We start from the raw sequence: 22,363 nt of genomic DNA, 5'->3' as shown, positions 1-22,363 counted from the left end.
GTCACATGGGGCAGCGTGTGAGTGTTGCCTGAGTGCTGTCAAAGTTTATTTCCCTCTCTGCTAACTGGTTGAAGATGTCTGTGTACCCACGGGAATTTTTAGTAGTGTATTGTAAGTAATATTATGCCTGCCTGGCCCAAGCAAGAAGAATTAATTTATTATGAATGGATGATAGAACCCACCTTCTGTAACATCTTTTTTTTCTTATGTCAAAAGTTCAGAAATGAAAGGCATGCTGTTATTTGGAGATATTTCAGTACATGAGTGAATCAAAAATTAGGTCACTTGTTTTCCTTTGTCTCTCGATTATTTTCTTTCTTGCATGACATTTGACATTTTGGCAAGCTAACAATGGAGGATAACCCATTACTAGAGATTGCTTTTCATTGGGAAGCAGGTATAATGCCTGTAATGAGTCAGAGCCAACTAAATCTAGGTCAACAAAGGTATCTTAGTTTACAGGATTAAGCGACACGGTGTATGTGTAAGAACTCCTAAAGTCTACAGATGTAAAGTGTTTAAGTGTTTGCACCAACACTACCACTAAAACCCCACACTGGTTCACAAACTGCATTTTTGGTGTATTTTGAGAATGCACATGAAAGTGTTACATTTGCACTTTCCAACTTGAGGCCAGTGGAAAGCCAGGGATCTGCTGGTTGAACTGTTGCCCTCTGAAGGACAGCAGGTGAAGATATAGCTTTCTTGTTCCAATAAATGCCATTTCAGCTTCTACTTCTTGTTGCTGAAATTGAGTGATAGAGAAGGCTCCCAACTACCATTCATCCACTCACCTCTTACCTGCTTTGTTTTCTTCATAGAAATCCCCCCTATCTTACATATTTGTGTTCTAATAGAGGAATGCAAGCTAGCAAAGGGCAAGGATCTTGTTGATAGCTTATTGGCCATCATGATATACCAGTTCCTAGAAAAAAGTGACTGCCATGAAGCAGATATTCAGAAATCATTAGTTGGAAGAGTGAATAACTAATTCCCAAGTGAACTCCATTTACTTGGGAAAATATTCCTACAGTAATATAACAAGGAAGCCAGGTCTTGGATCACTGTCAGGCTTTACACATTCTCTTGAGCTATGCAGCACTGCTTCAATTAGACTGGGGATTAAATAGACCGTGTTAGGAATTTAACCACCATTTGTAATATTTTCTTTATAGTTTTAAATAAATGGTTAAGGAAATGATAAGTATAGGCGTGCCTACATGTGAAATATAGGGAAGACATGTATAGCTAATTTAAGTTATTTTCATTACACTTTAATGCTTTTTGGTTCAGTGATACTTTGGGGGAAAATTAAAGCTTTAGCCCCTGTTTATTCAGTTGAGGGTGTCTAAGAAAGTATTTAATATTTAACATTGGTAACAGCAGATCTGTTTCCTACATTAATGCTTTTAGACTTACAGGAAACCCTAGCTTTTGCTGCAGCTACATTTGTTCTAGCTATAGGATTTCCCATTATTATGTATAAATTCTAACCTTTTATGGTCCTTTGTATGTAACATGAAATGCAATAAGAATATTAAAATGGATTAAAATGTTCTCTATAATAATAGTTCTGAAGTCAGTCTTTTTATACCTCTTTTGGGTATTTGCAGTTCTTCATTAAATCAATTAAATTTTGATGGAAATGAGTTATAATAACAACATATGTAGGAGTTAAGTATACCTGGATTCACCCAGGAGAAAGCCTGTGACTCAGAGAAATAGGTTCAGAAATGTGTGGAATGCTCCAATTTGGCTTGTTAGTACTTTACTAGAGTTTTCAGGAAATTGGAGCTTTGAGTAACAGATATACTTTATTGTTTAAGGATTGTCTTTAACTACACATTCCTTTGAAATCCAGTTTCACTGAGATGACAAAATGACCTGTTGGTAAGCCTAGGAGAATGTGTGCTTTCTGAACTGGAGAAAATCAAGGTTGTGACTTTAATCCTAAAAAATATCATGATGTTAGGGGCACCTGGCAGCTCAGTTGATTGAGCATTCAACTCTTGGTTTCTGCTCAGGTCATGATCTAGTGGTTGTGAGATTGAGTCCTGCCCCAGGCTCCACATTCAGCATGAAATCTGCTTCAGATTCTCTCTCTCCCTCTGCTCCACTCCCCACTCACACATGTACTTGCACACTCTCTCAAATAAATAAATAAAATCTTTAAAAGAAATATCCCGTTAGACAGAACCAACATTTCTCCTTCTTGATGAGTGTCTCCTGTGTTTCCTATATCTTTCCAAATCTCAGCTGTAAATCTAAGTACTAATGACAAGATTCTCCACTAAAGAATTTGAATAGATAATTAATAATACATTTACTTTACTATAAAACCATTTCAAAGGAGACCTTGGATTTTAAAGACTAACGGTTTGGATGAAAAACAGATTTTTCACCCTGAAGAAAAATAAGCTTATTGGCTTTTGCAGATTCTGTTGTCACTCAAGTATACTATCTCACTGTGAAAATAAATACAGCATTATTCAGATACATTTTAACTCTCAAATGACTCATGCTTCTTACTGCTGTGTTTCATCATAAGTCTTGAATAGGTTAACTTCTTAAACTATTATATGCCTAACATGAATAAAATAAAAATTATAAAGAAAGAAAAAAACCTAAAGACTCTTGGATGAGAATATGTAAGGCCTTTTTACCATAGACCTTTGAGGTGGTGTCAACAAAAAGTTTCTTTAAAAATAAATAATACCATTTTCAAATTTTTGACCCACTGAAAATACTTAATGGAAGAACTACAGGAGACTGAGCTCTTTCTATTTCCAAAATTTGTCATTTGTTTTTAAGTAGTTTTTTTTTTTTTTTTTAAGTAGTTTTTGTAAAGCATGCTTACCCTCTCTGTTTGTGCCTGAATTTGAATATGCTAGGATTTCTTAAGGAAACACACAGGAAGAACCATTGATATCTTAAAACAAGAGATGAAAGAATGTGCAAATATATAAATATACACAGACCATACACTCAAATATATGTATTTCATTTTGTCTCTGACTTCTGTTATTTCTTTTTTTGTGTGTGACTTCTGTTATTTCTTTGCCTTAATAGATGATGTTTGTGTAATGTCAGTTCATAGGAATCTTGATCCATAGGTGCTGAATGTTTAATCTTTATAAGCTTAGTTTCCTCCTGGGAGTAATAATAGTATCTGCTGTATTTGGTCTTTTGAGGATTACATGGATAAAGCATATGGCATATCTTGTACAATGCCTAAGTTATATAAACACTTAATGATCATTTCCTATTATTGCTTGTATTTTTGTACTATTTTGAAATAGTACAATAGTTTTCAAAAAACAAATTCTGGGGCACCTGAGTGGTTCAGTGGTTGATCGTCTGCCTTTGGCTTAGGGCATGATCCCAGGGTCCTGGATTCGAGTCCTGCATTGAGCTCCTCATGGGGAGCCTGCTTCTACCTCTGCCTGTGTCTCTGCCCCTCTTGCTGTGTCTCTCATGAATAAATAAATAAAATCTAAACAAACAACAAACCAAAAAAACAAATTCCATGACCAAAGTTCTTCACTTTAAATGAGTTGTTATTATCCAGTTGCTGTATCATCCAGTCATTTTTTTTGTTCTGTGTTGTGACAGTAGATGGGTGAATTAGACACATGTAACTGGTCCTCTTTAGTCTTAACCTCTATTTGCAGTCATTATTATAGCAGCTACAGCAAACATGTCCAAGTACAGAACATTCCATTAAGAATCATACCTAGTGCCTAGCTTCCTACGATGTTGTTTTATATGAATAATACAAAGTCTAGAGGTGTAATTAGTTGGAGCGCCCATGACTCAGCCTCTTTTTCTGGAGAGTGACTCATTCCACATTTATAGCTAGATCCCTGTTTTTATGCTACATACCACACTAAGTGCTTGAGATACAAACATGGATCGCTGGTCACTGACCTAGAGCAGCCCACAGTCCGGGCAGGCATAATACAGCGTGCGTTAAGACCAATGTCGGTCTACATGGGGCCAGTACTCTATAAAAGTTGTATCTGCCTATCAAAGTAATAATTAAATATGCAACAACATGGGGTGATTAGACAACCTAAGTCTATGATTTGGAACACACACATATACTTCTGATTTTATACTGATACATTTTAGCCTGATTATATCACCACAAGTTTCTTTCCTTTTTGTTCTGTTTTAATATAAAGGAAAATTTCATTTTTTTCCCATATCACATAAATCATACTCTCCATGAATAGGATAGTTATCTGATAAATACCTTCTCTCGATGTGGTATTTATCTAGAAACTCAGTGTGTCTGGAAACTCAGTGTGTCTGAAGAAGCCCCATCACCCTCTATTCTTGCCCAGAAACCTGATCTTTCAGTCTTACTTGTTCCTAAGAATGACACCATCTTTCTGGGAGTCAGCCACAGAATTCTTCTGCCTCTGCCTCCTTTTCTCTGTCCTGTACCTTTCCCATCAACCAATCCCCTCATCCCATAGCTTATATACACCACTGTGGACTGAATTGTATGGCCTCAAAACTCATATATTGGAGCTCTAACCCCAAAGTGATTGTGTTTAGGAGATAGGGGCTAAGAGATCCCTGGGTGGCTCAGCAGTTGAGCGTCTGCCTTCGGCCCAGAATGTGATCCTGGAGTCCCGGGATCAAGTCCCACGTCGGGATCTCTGCATGGAGCCTGTTTCTCCCTCTGCCTATGTCTCTGCCTCTCTCCCTATGTCTCTCATGAATAAATAAATAAAATCTTTAAAAAAAAGGGGGGGGGGAGCTAAAAAAGGAGGTAGATGTTAAATCAGGTCATGAAAGTGGGGCCCTCATTTTGACAGTGGCTGTATGAGGGCGCAGTGAGAAGGTGGCTACATACAAGCCAGGATTAGGGCTCTTATCAGAATCTGACCAAGCCAGCACTCTGATCGAGGACTTCCAGCCTCCAGAACTGTGGGAAAATGCATTTCTGTTGTTTAAATCACCTCATCTATGGCATTTTGTTGTGGCAGCCTGAGCTAAGATACTTGCCCATACAGTAGTTAGAACATTCTTCCTCCTTTGCACTGACACTGTCTCTACCTGAGTTGACTCTTCGTTATCATTTACTGGTACTTGGGATGGAGCCACCTAAGTGGTTGATTCTTCTTTAATCTCCTCTCATCTCTGATCCAGTCTACACAGTGTTGCCAGATTCAGTTACCTAATTATGCCATTCTTGAATTTAAAACCTTCAGGGGTTCACTTTAGCATACAAAATTAAATATATTTAATTATGTAGCCTCCTCAGCTTGTCATTCAAGGTTATTACCCTATACAGACCCAACTTAGCCTCTCACCCAGTTAGTGTTTTTCTTGTGTGTTCTATTCCAGTCAGGTAGGACTGCAGGTGTTTGTACAGACAGCCCCTGGCGTTGGCTTCTTTCATTACTTTGTTTTTGCTGAGTCTGTTGTCTGAGTTGGTCTTCTTCCCATTCCATCTCCACTTATCAAAATCCTTTACCTCCTTCAAGGCCCAACTCAAAGGCACAACCTCTGTGAATCCTTATCTATATAATAGGATTTTGTTGTGTGTGTGTTTTTTTTCTCCTTTGATCTCCTGTAGCTCTTTGCTGGTATTTCTCTGTGACAGCAGGCATATTCTGCTTTGTATCATAGCCTTTGTCTTTTGGCTTTTCATAACCACCGCACCATCCCACCACATTCTAACTAAGCTCTTTGATGGCAAAGAACTTTGGGTCCCTGAAATACTATATAAGGCTATTAAAAAAAAAAAAAACCCAAAACACAGAACTACTCTACATTAAAAAAATATTATAAACAAAGAGCACTTAAGTTATTTTTTTAATAGAATTGATTTTTAATCTGTCTTGCAACTGCAATTTTCCCTACCTTTATAAATTGAAACTCAAGCAGTAACTTTTCTGTTACTCAAGCAGCAACAGTTTCTGTAAATTGAGATTCACATATAATTTTAAGAAGGGAAAAGTGCAGCAAGTGTGAAAGGTGTTTTTTCAATTGACAATGAACCTTGATAATCTAATAGCTAAAATATGTCTGCTATTTTCAATTTTTATTTTGCATGAGGTATAAACAAGCATACTTCAGCTTGATATGGAGTTTATAATTTGATCGCCTCATCACAATATGATTTACAGTATGTAGGTATGAGATCATTTCTTATTGGAAAAGAGAGGAGGGAAAAAAGCTTTAGCAGATAACTCTCAAGATTATTTTCTGACATTTCCCCTACCTTTTTGTGGTGGAGCAAGAGGATGGAGAAGTGATGCTTTTATATGCTGATAAGTTAAGCTGCCTGGAAGCAGATGCTGAATCCTATTGAAAAGAATTTCATTTGAGTTATGCTTAGGGCATTGTTTAGCAGAGTACTACACAAAGAGTCTTGACCTGTGTGTTTGAAATGGCAGATGTTCACAGTGAAGATAGAGCCTTAGGGCAACATAAATCTTCACTATTCTGTGCCTATTTGCTCAATAACTGAGTTGAATAGAAAAAAAAAGATGTAGAGAGTTATTTACAAAGCAGCTGCTGTTGCTGCAAATGGAAGTGCTCCCCTGAAGATAAGAAAAACATGCAAACAACACAAAAACCTTAAAAGCCCAAGCAAGCCTAAATCCACCAGGTCAAAAATGAGCACCTCTTCTTCCTCAGAACTTTGTTTCCATTAAATATTTTTGATGCCAGTCAATTGGGACAAGGATGTTTTTTTCTTATTTCTGCCAAAAAGGGAATTTCAACTATTTCTTTAAATTTGGTGAAGCATCAGAAAAGCACACAAATCACTTTCCTTCCGTTCTAAAAAAATATTTATTTATTTATTTATTTATTTATTTATTTATTTATTTATTTATTTATGAGAGAGAGAGAGAGAGAACACGTGAGAGCACACAAACAGGGGTAGCAGCAGGCGGAGGAAGAGTCAGGTTCTCTGGACTCCGGGGCTTGGGGCTCAATCCCAGGACCCTGGGATCATGACCTGAGCAGAAAGCAGACACTTACTCCACTGAGCCACCCAGGTGTCCCACTCATTCATTTGACAAATACTTACATTCTTCTGCGCGCTAAACACCTTGCTAAGCCTATGGGTTCAACTACAAGGTTCTCACAGCTAAAATAATATTAACATTTAAATAGAGTTTGCATTTGGCTCATGCTATATTGAAAAGAAACTAGAAGTTTTTGGAGGCAGGGCTGGGTTTGGGGGGAGGACAGTGGTGACAGCAATTTAGAATTTCTCCCCATGTATGAAACACATACAGCAGCCTGTTTTTTTGTGCCATGAAGCCTGGCTTTTGAAAACTTCCTAAGTATCATTTTGTTTTTACTGGGAAAGTATGTATATGTTTGAAAGTGCCTGTCAAGAAGATAGGATCTAACCTATTTCAAAGAATATTCAGATATGAGGATACAGATAGCATGAAGAAAAGTAGCTGTGGCCAAATGGTAAATTGAGGCTTGTAGGGCGCTCACACATGCGCACGTGTGTGTGTATATATATATATAGTGCACACAGCCGCATGTACATTCATTCAGTGTTGACCCACTGTTGGCTGCTGCTCTGCCCATATTTTCCTTCCTATTTTAGGAAAAGTTTTCTTCCTCTCCTTTCCTTTCTCTCTCCTTTACTGGTCCTTTTTCTTTGTTTATTCTTTCCTGCTTTCTTTTTTCTTTAAATTTCTGGAGCAAAACTGAAACCAAACCAAACAAAAAAACTGCGCTTAATATCAGTGAGTGTCCCAAACTTTCTCAGTTTATGGCATCCTGAGTGTCTCATAATTTTTTTCATGGCAGCCTATAGGTCAAAAGAAAGACTTTACAGCTCCATTTAATTAGGAAAATAAATATGGATATCCTAACAACTTGGTTGCCTTTTGCAAAAAATTACATGAAAATTGAATGAAAAATCTTTTTACTTCATACTTAGAAACCCACAATTACTTACTAATGTGTGTGTGTGTGTGTGTGTGTGTACCTGCTGGGTATAGCCCAGCCCTCAAAGCCAGGAGTCAGCTTAGTTGTTCTCATCCTTGTGTCTTAGTCCACAGTGGCTTTCGTGCACTATTTGCTTTTCTATTACAAACATTATAAAAAATCCAACTTTACAAAGTTATCGTATCATTGAAATGGATGTAAGGTAATCTGATACTGAACCTGTGAACTACTTCAATTTTGTAGTTTGTGTTGGGCCTGATGGATGTTGCTGTGTTTCTTCATGAATTAAAGATATTTTATCCTTCTCTGAATTTACAGTGGCATCCTGGTGGCTTTATAAAAAAAGAATAATATATTTATCAAAGTTAAATAAAGTCAGGTGCTTGAAGTGAAAGTAGACCTATTCAAATGGTTAATCTTGAAAGTCCGTCAAAATGTCTCCACATTCTTTTTTTTCACCTTCACAAATTTATCCACCTATCACTTCATTCTTGTATAATAAAGTTCACTTTTTTAAGCACCTACCCTTAAGATTTAAAAGGAGGAGTTTCATTTCTAATTCTAGTTTTCCGTTTTACTGGTCTACTAGTATTTCCTTTTTGTTATCTTTTAATAAAAACTATATATTTGAGATGGATAACATGATGCTTGTAAGTACAGAGTGAAATGATTACTATAGGTAAGCTAATTAACATAACTCACTGGAGTGTATGAATCTTATTTTAAACTGTTCTTTTCATTAAATAATTAGCATTTACAGTTCATTAAGCTTTTGGATTTCACGTAGGAGTCTAATAATGAACCATTTGTAACAATGTCATGTGGAACATATTCTAGCTTCTAAGCCGTTAACTCACAAACACACTTTTGGAAACTAACTTTTTTTTTTAATTGGAGATTTAGCCATAGACACTCCCTGCAGCAAGTCAGGAATTTTACTCAAGTCATTTTAGTTATTTTCTTTACTAACTGTCCAAAAGACAGGCTGACTTTTGGCACAGAAGTTTTGGGTTTGCTTTTGTCCTTGATGTACCTTCTATGGACTTCCATTTGACAGTGTGCTTTTCAGCATAATTTAGTGGCAAGGCTTAAGTGTAAGAAAGCCTTGGGAAGTTGGATGGTTGGATAGGTTGCCACTGGAATTGTTTTATTTGACTTTTGTTGTCTTTAAACAGATTGTTGATCCTGAACTAAAAATCTGCAGATTTTTAGACCATATTAAGGATCCAAATGCAGTAGTTTTATTATTATTTTATTAGTATTTTATTTTTATTTTATTATTTCATTATTTTCGATTAAACATCTTTCAAGAGAAGTGATAGTACACGGAGTACGGAATTTGTTTAAAAAACTTTTTTTGGTTGATATCTTAGAATATAAGCACAAGCATTATTCTGCTTTACATAGGACCAAATTAGGGCATTTAATAGATCTTGTTAGATGAGTATATAGAAAGTAATCTAACATTTTATAACTCCATAACCCCCATTGTTGTAAATGTGTGTGTTGTCAGCTAGTACACTTTATGGTGCAAGAAACCAAGTAACTTCATCTTCTTCCTTAGTAAAATAAAAGATTGAATCATTCAATTGATTTCATTTACAGAATGTTTTTGTGTTTATATTTCAGACTTTATTGATCTGATCCAGGGTATCTTGGGACTGCTGGCTGGAATTAAGGTTGGTGATGTGTTTATATTGATAATTAATAAGCTGTGAAATAAAATAGAAGCATCTTGGGATTTGGACAGCTGGATCAAATAACTCTTGCAGAGTGTAGTGTAGAAAGCTGAAACTTAATGAAAAATGGATACATTTCAGGCTTGGGGCACTTAACACACATGTTTTCCTGAGTAGCATTTGCTTTCCTAGTTAGTATCAACTTCAATTATCAACTATTGTTTCCTTTGTTTTACCTGTCTTACTAGCTGAATGTTATCAAATGAAAAGATCCAATTCTACTGTATTCATTTAATAAATACAGAAACCAAAGGAATTACTTCTTGGTAATGCTAGCTAATATTTTAAAGAATGGTCAGCTTCCTGGGATCCCTGGGTGGTGTAGTCCGTTATGTGTACAGCTCTTGGTTTCAGGTCAGGTCATGATCTCAGGGTCTGGAGATCAAGAGTCAGGTTCTGTGCTCAATGGAGAGTCAACCTGATATTCTCTCTCTCCCTCTCCTTCTCCTCCTCCCTACCCTGTCTAAAATAGTAAATAAATCTTTTTTTTTTTTTTTTAAGGAAGAATGGTCAGCTTCCTGAATTTGCAAGGAAAACACTTGAAGCAGAGTTTGGTAGTCACGTTTCCTAAGGAGGGTAGAGCTGAAACATTGCTTATCAAATGCAAACTTCAATTAATTGGCAAAAGTGTTAAGATGGCATTCCTTTTGTTCTATTTTCTTATTCCTTGTTTACATGGGAGACCCTAAACCAGCTTAACTGAGTTTAAGTAGTAACATAGCATTAGAGGGCGCTTACATCGGTGGGCTTGAAATTTCATTTATCCCTTCTATGTTCTTCTCTAGAATATGTATTTAGATTTTATAACAAAAGAAAAAAACTAATCCCTGAATGAAACGAGGGCTTTTGTTGCTCATGTAGGAACAAAATGCCAGATGTTGCTAATTTTTTTGTATGGGGCTTTGATTAATGATTAACATAAAGAAAAACATTGGCTTGTCATTTATGCTTACATTAATCAGGAATTTAGGCTTCAAAGCCCCATATTTACCCTTCAAATTGCAGAGTCTAGCACAATAGCAGGCATACAGTAAATATGTACCTTTCCTGGCTTCAAATTCTGACCTCATTCTTCCGCCCCGATACATACACACACAAACACACAGATGCAGGACTGTTATTTCTCTTTTTCATGTACAAACTGTGCTTTCCTATCCTTGAAATACACATGGATTGTAGTAAATAGACTATGTTGGAATCATGCCTACTGATAATTAGAAACAATAAGGAAGAAAGTATAATGTTTACATGAGGATAGTTAAAATCTCTGTAACCTGTATTATTTGTGTTCATTTAGTTTGGAGTTGAATTTATTGAAGGTGCTTAGCCTGGCTTCCTTTCATATTCACTACTCAGTACATTTTTGTGTAAGCTTGCACATATTTAAACATGGAATTTCTTGTAAGACTTTGAACTTTTGCTTCTCTTCTTTCCCTGCTAGCCCCTATCCATCTGCCAAGCAGAAATTACAAGTAGAATGAGATTGTTGGCAAAGTATAAATCTTTGAATCAGGAATATTTTCATACACAGGGTTAGCTTTGAATTGTTACTTTTTCATTTTACATAAATCATATTTTGTCCCTCTTTATGGTTTGTTTTATGGTTAGTATGGTCAACATGGCAACTTGAAATCTCATCCCATTTTGGCCACTTTTCAGAAAGAAGAAAAAGATAAGAAGCATGTAAAAAAATAAGTATTTTATTAAATTAAAAAAAAAACTGTTAAGAGTTATACATAAAAACTTTTCTTGATCTGAACCACTACCCATCTTCCATGTGTAGAGTTTCCTGTATTTAGTCTAGTTGTGGAGAGTCAGAATGACTTATATATTCCAAAATAAATGTATCAATGAAAATATATAAAATATATATAGAAATGGAAATGTATTTACATCTTTCATATTGCTAGGTTTCCTACATGTATATGTGTGGTTCAGCACAATTGGTATTGTTTTACTTTTCAACTGAGAATAAATTAAATTTGGTAGTTTTCTAAATCATATTTTGGAAAAGTAGCTAGATTTAGCAAATCTTTTAAAAAATATATTAATTCACCAGAAACAGATTCTCAACATAAAATAAATATATATAATGAAAATTACTATTCTTTTCTAAACTAGAGCTAAGTTCTTTTGCTTCAGGAAAAAAAAAAAAAAAGGTTTCCCTCATAGAAAAGCTTCTTCTTAATATTAACTAAGCAAAATGACTTGCTAGATGAAAGCAAGTTTTAGATAGGGATATATAAAATAGGATATCAGAAATGTCCTTGCACTTCTGCATAGCAAAGGAAACCATGAACAAAATGCAAAGGCAACTTATTTGAATGGTAAAAAATATTTGCAAATCATATATTTGATGAAGAATCCAAAATATATATATATAACTCAATAGCAGAAACACAATTTGATTAAAAAAAGGATAAAGGACTAAATAGGACACTTTTTCAAAGAAGACATACCTATGGCCAATAGATACATGAAAAGATGGTCAACATCACTAATCATCAGGGAAATGCAAATCAAAACCATAGTGAGATGTCACCTCATGCCTGTCAGAATGGCCAGTATCTAAAAGACAAACAACAAGTGTTGGCAAGGCTCTTATATAGAAAAGAAAACCCTTGTGCACTGTTGGTGGGAATGTAAATTGCAGCCACTGTGTAAAACAAACAAAACAGTTAACCATTCTCAAAAAGTTAAAAATAGAGCTAGCCTATAATCCAGCAATTTCACCTCTGGGTATTTATCTGTGGAAAATGAAAACATTAACTGAAGAAGATATATGGACCCTCATGCTCACTGCAGCCTTGTTTAAAATAGTCAAGGTATGGAAACAACCTCAGTGTCCATTGATGGATGAATAAAGAAGATGTGGGATGTGTGCATGCGCACATGTGTGTATACAAGATGGAATATTATTTAGCCATAGAAAAGAATGAAATTTTGCCATTTGTGCCAACATTAGTAAGCATTGAGGGCATTATGCTAAAATGAAGTAAGTCAATCAGAGAAAAGCAAATACCATATGATCTCACTTATATATGAAATCTTAAAAAGAAAAGAAAAAGAGAAAAAACAACCCAAGTTCATAGATACAGAGAACAGATTGGTGGCTGCCAGAAGCAGAAGCATGGGTAGTGGGTGAAATGGGTGATGGGAGTCAAAAGGTACAAACTTTCAGTATTAAAATAAATAAGTCATGAGGATGTAATATACAGCATGGTAACTATACTGTACTGCATATTTGTAAGTTGCTGAGACAGTAGATCTTAAAAGTTGTCATCAGAAGAAAATTAAATTTTATAACTGTAAGGTGACAGATTTAACTGACCATTAATGGTGATCATTTTGCAATCTATACAAATACTGAATCATGTTATATACCTGAAAGTAATGTGATGCTCTATGTCAATTATACCAATAAAAATTTTAAAAAAAGAAATATCCTTGTAATATTTTATCAATTCTAAGATTTTTTCACATTAAACCATGTAAAATAAAAAAAAAATGCCATAGTTAAGTTGGCAGATATTTTCTTTCTTCCTCAAATGAAATGTCTTATGATGGATCTTACCTTAGATTTTATGAAACACAGTATTACTGACTTTAGATTAGGAAGAAACATCATTCTCTAAAGTTATTACAAAAGGGAATCATTGTAAAGTCCAGAAACTAGAAAGTTAAACTTTATACTGATTTTTTTAAAACATTTTGCACACTTTTTACCTTTAAAATATGTGTATTGATTTTTCCAATTTCTTTTTTTCTCTTTATTAATAATACTGCTACCAATATTTTGGTATATTTCCCTCCACTTTTTGTCTTGCTTTGTTTTCACAAAATTGAAGTTAAACTATATTCTGTACCTTCTGGTTACTTGATAATGTGATTTTAATAGCTATGTGATGTTTTATCCTATAGCTATGCTATGATTTTTTTCACTGTTTTACTTATTGTTGGACATTCAGACTATTTCCAGTATCTTATTGTTTCAATTTGGACCTGGGCCTCCCTAACTCTAATACTACTTCTGCCTCCAATTCTGATGTTTCGTATATGTTTCCATACTACCGAGCTGCTTGCCATCAAGTTCTTTGATTCCAGTATCTTATCTGTAAAATGGGAAGAAAAATAACTTATACTTCACTTAAAGATTAAATGAGGTAATGCACAGTTAGGAGTTTTAAATAGTGAGTATTCAAAATCCCTGGGTTTTACATGACTAATAAATTCTGGTGCTTCTCTTAAGACAGGGAATAAACCTAATGAAGATCTTTAAATTATTGTCATAAAACAAAATATATAAATGAAGCCAGAAGATTTATACATATATAAACTGACATTTATATGCATTTTAAACTGACCAGAGACTAATTTCTATATGCTCTGCTGAATGATAGTTATCTTTTATTAAAGATACTATTAACAAACTAAGCAGCATATTGCACAATTGAGCGGATTTTCACTTAAGAAAAAATAATGTAGAAAATGTGAATACTCTAATAGGAGTGGGGAGAGAGGATACTCTTATGTCTCTTCTGAGTAAGCTTTGTGTTTTGAGCTTTGCAGAATCAAGACAAATAAGTCTTTGACCAGCTACATACTCAACCTTCGGGACCACCTCAGAGAGAATCCATATTTCTGCTCCCACTTGTGTCATGTTTTTTCACACAGCCCTCATAGCATTTGCTCATACTTCTTTATGTTATGATTAATTCTGGACATTTCCTTTCACTCCTGCTAACTCATAGCAACTGGTATCTTTGCCATTTTGTCTCATGCCCTAGTCAGGCCATATAGGAGTAGACATCCAGGAAATGCTTATTTTATAAATTATAAAGATTAGAAGCCTCAAAGAACAATTTTATTACATATCTATAAACTAAATATACAGCTAAATATATATACATATATATATGTATATATATCCTAATAATTATTAGTCATTGTATTTTCTTCCCTGGTGACAGAAAAATCTGAGCAAAAAAGTAAGGACTTTGAACAAATCACTCAAAAGACATTTGAAACAGTAACAATCATTAGGTTTAACTTGAGGAATTTTAAAAAGTGAAGGTATAAGAATGGTGATTGTTTTGTCATTCCGCTTTATTCTCATGTTTAGCATAATTTAATAATAGTATAAATAAATATACTTAGGATGAAAACTTACCCAGAATTCTAATTACTGGATTGTCATGTGACAAAGTGACTTAGAGATTCCAGAAAGATTTGTAAAATGCCTAATTATTTGCTTACCACTTTAAGGAGAGATACAAAGCTGCTAGCATCACATTTCAAACTGGAAAGACCAGTTGGATCTAGGGAGAATTTGCTCTCCCCTGTGCAGCTTTCCGAAATCTGAAGCATCATAAATGCTTCTTTCTTCCTTTGTATAAAAAGTAATCCTTTCCCGTTACAAACATTGAAAAAAAAAAAAAAAAAAAACAAGCTTTGTGACATGATTTGGAATGGGAGAGGTTGGGGCAGAATGAAGTGGGGGTGACAAGTGTAAGGGAGGAAAAGTTGTGCCTTCTTTCCTTTTAGGTTCTTTGGCTAGCCTAATAATTAAAGTGATATAAGACAGACTAACAGGAGACAAACAGATTTAATTTTGTACAAGAGCTCATAAAAATATGGGACTCAAAGAAGTGACCAAAGCAGGCAGCTTTTATACCTTTTAGACAAAGAAACAATAAATTTGTGAAAAATTGACAAGATAAAGAAGTTTGGGCTTAGGGATAGTAAATTAGTGAGGAAGTAACAAGGTTTATTTATACAGCCTCTTGGACTCTGAATTCCTTCTCTCTGGCGATAAGGTATCTCTTTACCTCCTGGTACAGGGAGAGTACCTTTCATAAAGGAGATTTATTTCCTGCTTTCAGAAGGACAAAAGAGGGTCAGAGTGTCTTTCTTGCACTGGCTGTTCCTTAAGTAACTTTTATTTAAAATAATCAATATGCCAAAGTGACATATTATGGGGTAGTCTGCCCAGAACCTAACCACAGGCAAACTTGCTATCACTTCTCAATCTCCTCACATGGTCTAGTGAAATACCTCAGGAAAATACGTTTCCAGAAAATACGCTCCTTTATTTTGACAGAGTCTTGACATACTGAGGAACTAGGCTTGTTGATGCCACAGAGGACAAGCAGAAAAATACAACTCACTGGAAATATATTAAGTAACTGCTAATGAGTCTATTTTTTCCATGTTGAAAAAAAAATTCTAGCTGAGTCTTTTTTTCTTAACTAAATGTTTATAGTATCAAATGGCTACAAAGGACAGCCCCTTGGCTATGTTTTCACATAAACCACTTGCTTCTGAAATCAATCCTGTGGATTTAATTCACAGATCAGCCAATTTTTATTCTTTTCCTGAATTCATGGACAAGAAAGAATGTTGTTCCAAAGAATAGCACAGCTGATGTTTTTTGCAGTTTATTTATATCATTAAAGAATACCATGACTTTAATTTGGGCCTATATCTTATTAGGGAAGTTTGGAGGATTTAAAAACATAAGAAGTACATTTTCTTCTTATGTAAGGACTCCATTCATTTAGAAATCCTTTATTTCTTTTATAGCCTACTTATTACAAAATAATAACTTTGTATTATTGAAAGGGGATATGCTTTCTTCTTCCTCAGCTTCTATAAATCCACATGATAGTAATTTTCATTAGTTATTCATCTAAGAATAGAAAATCATCAGTTACATAGCAGAAAAAAGAGCATAACGTATAATAATACAAGTTAGATAGCTATACAGATATGTATACTAGTGTTGGAGAGTTTTGCTAATGAACACGACAAGGGCTTTACTTTTGGGCACACCTGATGGACCGTTCCTGTAAAATTAACTGTCTTTTCTGAAACAGTCCCCTACAGTTATTTAGCAATAAAGAAATATTAGTTGAAAAACCACATAAACTTAGTTTCATTCCATTATTATTCAATGTCTTGTGACCATCACCTTATGTTGTTTCGGAATCTTTGCTTTGTTTACTTTTCTTCCCATGACTCAAATTAGTAAAGAGCTGAATAAAAACAAAACACTTAATACATTATACGCATCCTTCTATGTCTATTTCTATATCCACCCATGTCTCTCTCTCTTTCCCCCCTCCTTTCTGTCTTACAGTAATACTTTATGTCTGTCACATAAAGTTTATAGTTCAAAAGTAGAGCAAGCATATGAGCCAGTTTTTAAAATATAAATAGATATTTAAAAGTTTAGGTACTATTATCCTCATTTTATGCATAGAGAAACCTAGTCACAAACCAGACACAATTTTTATAAAAGACTATTTCTGTAAAATGTAATAGTTCTTAAAAATATAAAAAAGTCTTTTGGGGGATAAAAATAAGTACAAAAATATACATTTATCCAAACGTAATTACTTGCTTATATGAGTATACACCATTAGTGATGCCATTTAGTGAAGCCATTTAGTGATGGCTTCATTTATAAGATATAAGATATTAACCTTCAGAATAATCAGTAAGGGTGAGTTTGATATCTGTTGCCTGAAGATGTTTTACCTAGAGAGTGTAAATACCTTTTCAGTCTTGTCCTTAAATCTATTGCCATGTGTCAGTGCCTTGCCAGAATTAGTTTTCTACAAAGAAGACTAAGGTACTAGAATGAGCTAGTTCACTTTTTGAAAAACACCTCTGCTAGCATTTTATTTATTTATTTTTTAAGATTTTATTTATTTATTTATTTATTTATTTATTTATTTATTTATTTATTTATGAGATACACATAGAGAGAGGCAGAGACATAGGCAGAGGGAGAAGCAGGCTTCTTTCAGGGAGCCCAATGAGGGACTCAATCCCCAGCCCGGATCATACCCTGAACCAAAGGCAGACGCTCAACCACTGAGCCACCCAGGCATCCCTGTGCCAGCATTTTAAAGGGATTTAAGCCAGCCATGAGGAATATTCAGCCCCATAGAGGAAAATAAATTAAACCACAGGGATTTATTTATAAGCATAGATTTGTCCATGGGATGCCTGGGTGGCTCAGTTGGTTAAGCATTTGACTTCGTTTTTTTTTTTTTTTTTAAGATTTTATTTATTTATTTATTTGAGAGAGAGAAAGAGAGAGAGAGAGAGAACATGCATACACGTAGGGGGATCAGCAGAGGGAGAGGGAGAAGCAGGTTCTCTGATGAGCAAGGAGCCTGATGTGGGGCTTGACCCTAGGACCCTGGGATCATGACCTGAGTGGAAGGCAGATGCTTAACCTACTGAGCCATGCAGGTGTCCCTTGACTCTTGGTTTTGACTCAGGTCATTATTTCATGGGTCCTGAGATAGAACTCAGGCTCTGGCTCCCGTATCAGTAGGGAGTCTGCTTGAGGATTTTATTCCTCTGCTTCCCCCTCTCCCAGGTATAAATGAATCTTTAAAAAGCAAAACAAAACAAAAAACCAGATTAGCCCATGAAGGAACCAAGGACCTCATTTCTGAATCCATTAGGAAAAGAAAAATTAACAATTCCCTCCTCTAATGGTGATTTTTATTTTTATTTTCAAGTTTTTTCATTGTTCAAGAATTTTAGGTAAGTTTGACAATATGGAAAAAAATGGGTCACTGAGTAAAATGGTTACTTTAATAGGCAACTTTATAGATGCAAGCACTTCCAAATTCCACTTAATTTTCCATTATCTTTTAGGGACTCAGAGATGTAATACAGATGACAATTTGGCAATAATGTCATAGGGAGAGGACCTTTATATTTAGTTTCCCTTTGAGATTTTCCACCTGTTTTAACTCATTGGAAATTAGGAAATAAATTTTCCACTATTAGTAGTATGTTGCAAGCAGCTGTGTAGGCTAGGTGAAACCAATGACAAAAAAAAATTGTACATTCAGGCTAGGCTATCTTATATAGGTGTTTAAGTGTAGTGGGATCACCTTTTCTTATATTTCACAATGTATTACACAACATAAGAAATACATGTTACATGTTAATAGTTACTTAAATTACCTTAAAATATCTTATAGTACTTGAATAATTGTGCATCAACTATAAACATAAATCCCTAGAAAAGTTACCTGAATAGTTTTTATTTACCTTATCAAACAACATTCTCTCTCCTTCACCATACCTGGAATTGCTGTTTGTTTGTTTGTTTTTACATTGCAGAGACTAAATAAATACTCGTTAATTTTATGATTTTCCTGTATCTAGTGTCTCTTTAGATTAAACATAGTATCTCCTCCACTTCTATGGCATGGTTTGCTCAGTGATTTTTTATCACTTCATTATTTTATTTCACAAAGACCACAAAGATTTTGTTCTTGATACTTATTTCATCATTTTGATCCTGCCATATATGGTGTCAGCTAATCAAACCATTTTCTTGGATGCAGAGTCATTAGCTAAGGTGGCCCCAAGTGGCAGTACACACCACTTCATAGGGCGGGATGATTTTGATGGGTAGGGGAGGCAAGAAATGTGCCCAAGGAAGAGAACGGTTAATGTTAAACAAAAACAAAAACAAAAACAAAAAACCTAGTCACAGATAAATGCCTGATAGCCAAATGGAAATTTTGTAAAAGGAAAGGAGGAGGAGTAAAATAGCCCAGATAATAACTCTTTTGCCTAGTCTAGACTTATTTCTAAATCATGAGTTGTTATCTGTACTTTCATGTTAAAGTCTTTGCACATATGAAGTAAGTCTACACCAGAGGTACAGTTCCAGTGGAACAGAACAGTTATTAATAAGTCAAGGATTGAGAATACACTTGCAGTCGTTTGGGTGCTAGGTTCTGTGGATGCTTTAGAAGTATTAAAAATGGTTCCTTTGTTCTCAGATAACTTGCAGTCAAGGAAAGGGAAAGCTAAACCATATAAATAGTAACTAATACATGGTGATCATGTATTAACCTTCTGAGCCAAATACTAGATACATGACTTTCTAGAGTGATCTAGAGAAAATATAATTTACTGTGGTTACAGAGATCTAAAAAAAGAAATTTCAGTTGGGTTTAAAGGTGAATAGAATTTAAATAGGCAAAATAGAAAGTGAGATCTAGAAAAAAGAAGGGCATTTCTTGAAAGAGTTTTTTTTTTTTTTATGATAGTCACAGAGAGAGAGAGAGAGAGAGAGAGAGAGAGAGGCTCAGAGACACAGGCAGAGGGAGAAGCAGGCTCCATGCACCGGAGCCCGACGTGGGATTCGATCCTGGGTCTCCAGGATCGCGCCCTGGGCCAAAGGCAGGCGCTAAACCACTGTGCCACCCAGGGATCCCTCTTGAAAGAGTTCTATGGAAGCTGAGGCATAAAGAAAGTACCAAAGATTAAGAAGTTAGGAAACGTGAAGCAGAAGGTATTAGGACAGGTTTAATTTGGACCTGAATTTTACCTCTTCCCTCTCTTCTTCTGTCCCAGCCTTAGTTTTTTTTTTTTTTTTCTTTATTTATTTTCCACAAGTATTTGTTGAACTACGTTAAATGACAGAAAGAATACAATTTAGTAACAAGTTTGGTGTCCTCTGTTCGTGGGGAAACAGTCCATGATTGGGGGATTACAGTGCCTCACAAGCAGTAGAACAGTGTTTCTGATGGACTTTAAGCAGGTTTTATAGAGCATTAAAAAAGGCAATGCACAAAGACATGATAGGCTAGGAGGTTGGGATTTCTTTATAAGCATGTTCTACATAAAGCTGGGTTGTAGGATTGTGACTGGTTTGTGTTAGGATTCCCTGATAGTTGTTTCCCAAAAGTGCAGGCTCACTTAAGTTTAGATTTGTGACCTGGGCTGGGCATATCCTTTATCTACTTTTATGTGTGTATGTGTATGTGTGTGTGTGTGTGTTTTAACTCTGAACAGAAGTTCAATACATCATTAGATCTTTCATACTCTTCTTGTGCACAAAGAATAGTTACATAGGGAAATATTCCAAGAGCTTCCATTAAGAAAGCTGCATTTGTATGTTAAATTTTGTGAAAAAAAAATAATATCTCAGATACATGGGATCTCGTGTTCCAGCTGACATTCATGCTATCAGGATTTATTTTGATATTGATGTTTTGATATTTTGATATTTATGTTGCCAAGTTTGTGTATAATTAAGGGTAAATGAAGTAGTAAGATTAAGTACTATATCTCTTTATTAAATTTCATATGAGAAATATGGAACCTTACCACTTAAATTGTTTGTTAAATTATTTAAAAGGGCTCCAGTACAGGGAGAAGGGTTAATTGGAATTGAAATTGTTGAGGAAATATAATAACAAACTTCTCCCAATGTAGAATTCCTCTTCACAAAGGTAGTAGGGAGAGAAAAAACAAAACAAAACAAAATTTCTATTATTGATCGCTTCTCGGCCTTTTGGCTAAGATCAAGTGTATTATTGAATAAGCATAAACTAGAATGTGATACACATCACAGGCAATCCACCAAGAGATTGCATAGACCAAAAGAAATTTCACCCATTTTTATAATCAAGCAGATAAAACCCATTATGTACGTGCTTTCAGGAGAAATAACTAATCCTCAAGTAAGAGCACTACATTTAATCTGGGGTGACCATGTGTGTTAGCTAATTGGCCTTCTCCAGAGGAGAGACAAACTTCTCACAACCTTTATGACAGCAAGTAGTTTTAGTTTGGAGCTAGAAGTCCCCTGAAGTTAGGCTCTTCATTTCCCACCAGAACTGGAGATAGAGAAGCTACCTCCCTCCATGTTTGCATTTTAAAAAGATGGCTCCCAGGCCCTTGAAGAAACATTCCTGACTGTGAGAGAGGGCAGAGGCTTAATTAGCCATTATAAAGATTTACAGACATTTGCAAAGGGGAGTGAAAGAAATTCTAAAAGATAAAGGAGAGAGAGAACGTCTCTACCCTTATTTTCAGCAAGCAGAATTAAACCTCTTGTTTTTCATTTGTATTTGTCCTTACAATGAATTCAATCATTATATCTTTTAAAAAGTAGTCAATGGATGGTTTTGATCCTCCAAATATACTGCTAGTATATTCTAAAACAAAGAAAAAAATAGGCTTTAAAGAGAAAAGATTTAGGTAAAATCTTTAGAGATTTTGGTAAATCACTACTCCTCAGTCATTACAACCTGTTGCCAAGTAAATTAGTGGGGCTGTACTGATGAGATTTCGCCTTTGTAAGGGAAAGCTCAGGCCTCTGCAGAGGGCAGAATGGACAATATAAAAATAACTTAAACTACTCCTTTAAGTGTGTTTGAGATCGACATCCAAAGCTTTCTGGTGCATTTAACTTAAACTTTCTCAACCAGTAGACCTCTGGTGCCATTCAAATGCTAATGTTTGGCCTTCTGCTTTTTTAAGGCTATGCTGGCTGGAGGTCATGTGACCCTAATTACTGCAATTATGAGCTTTCTGGGAGTAATCACTCTGGTTGCACCCCGAGTGAGCATCTGCTGATGATAAATAGATCCTGAGATTACTAAGCCCAGGCTTCCTTATAAGACATCCAGTTATTCACTCCTTAATATGTATACCTACACAGAACTCAAACCCATAGGCTCTAATAAGGACATTCTTTTCCCGTACAGGTTTTTTTTCTCCTTAAAATTTCTCTTTAAATATAGTTGGAACAGTTGAAAATGCGTATTTGTGTGAATATGTTAACATTCTAAAGAAGGACATGGAGAAAACTCTAATAATGACTAATACTGAAGCAGCACCCTTCACCTACATAT

At 35.1% G+C, this 22,363-nt stretch overlaps 1 protein-coding gene and 1 pseudogene across 18 annotated transcripts in view; both read left to right on the top strand.

Annotated features, from left to right (window-relative positions):
* Positions 1-22,363, top strand: part of MAP2 (microtubule associated protein 2) — a 294,178-nt gene that overhangs the window by 67,340 nt on the left and 204,475 nt on the right. For all 18 annotated transcript variants that reach the window (XM_072812966.1, XM_072812961.1, XM_072812954.1 and 15 more), the window contains exon 2: positions 9,568-9,617. The gene's annotated coding sequence lies outside the window, so the exon portion shown is untranslated. The remainder of the gene's footprint in view (positions 1-9,567; positions 9,618-22,363) is intronic.
* LOC140625943 (U2 spliceosomal RNA) lies at positions 21,003-21,204 on the top strand (annotated as a pseudogene).

This window comes from Canis lupus, chromosome 36 (genome assembly GCF_048164855.1).
Source record: "Canis lupus baileyi chromosome 36, mCanLup2.hap1, whole genome shotgun sequence".
NCBI classification, from domain to species: Eukaryota; Metazoa; Chordata; class Mammalia; order Carnivora; family Canidae; genus Canis; species Canis lupus.
The sequence above is the reverse complement of the archived record's forward strand: the minus strand, read 5'-3'. Positions and strand labels throughout refer to the sequence as shown.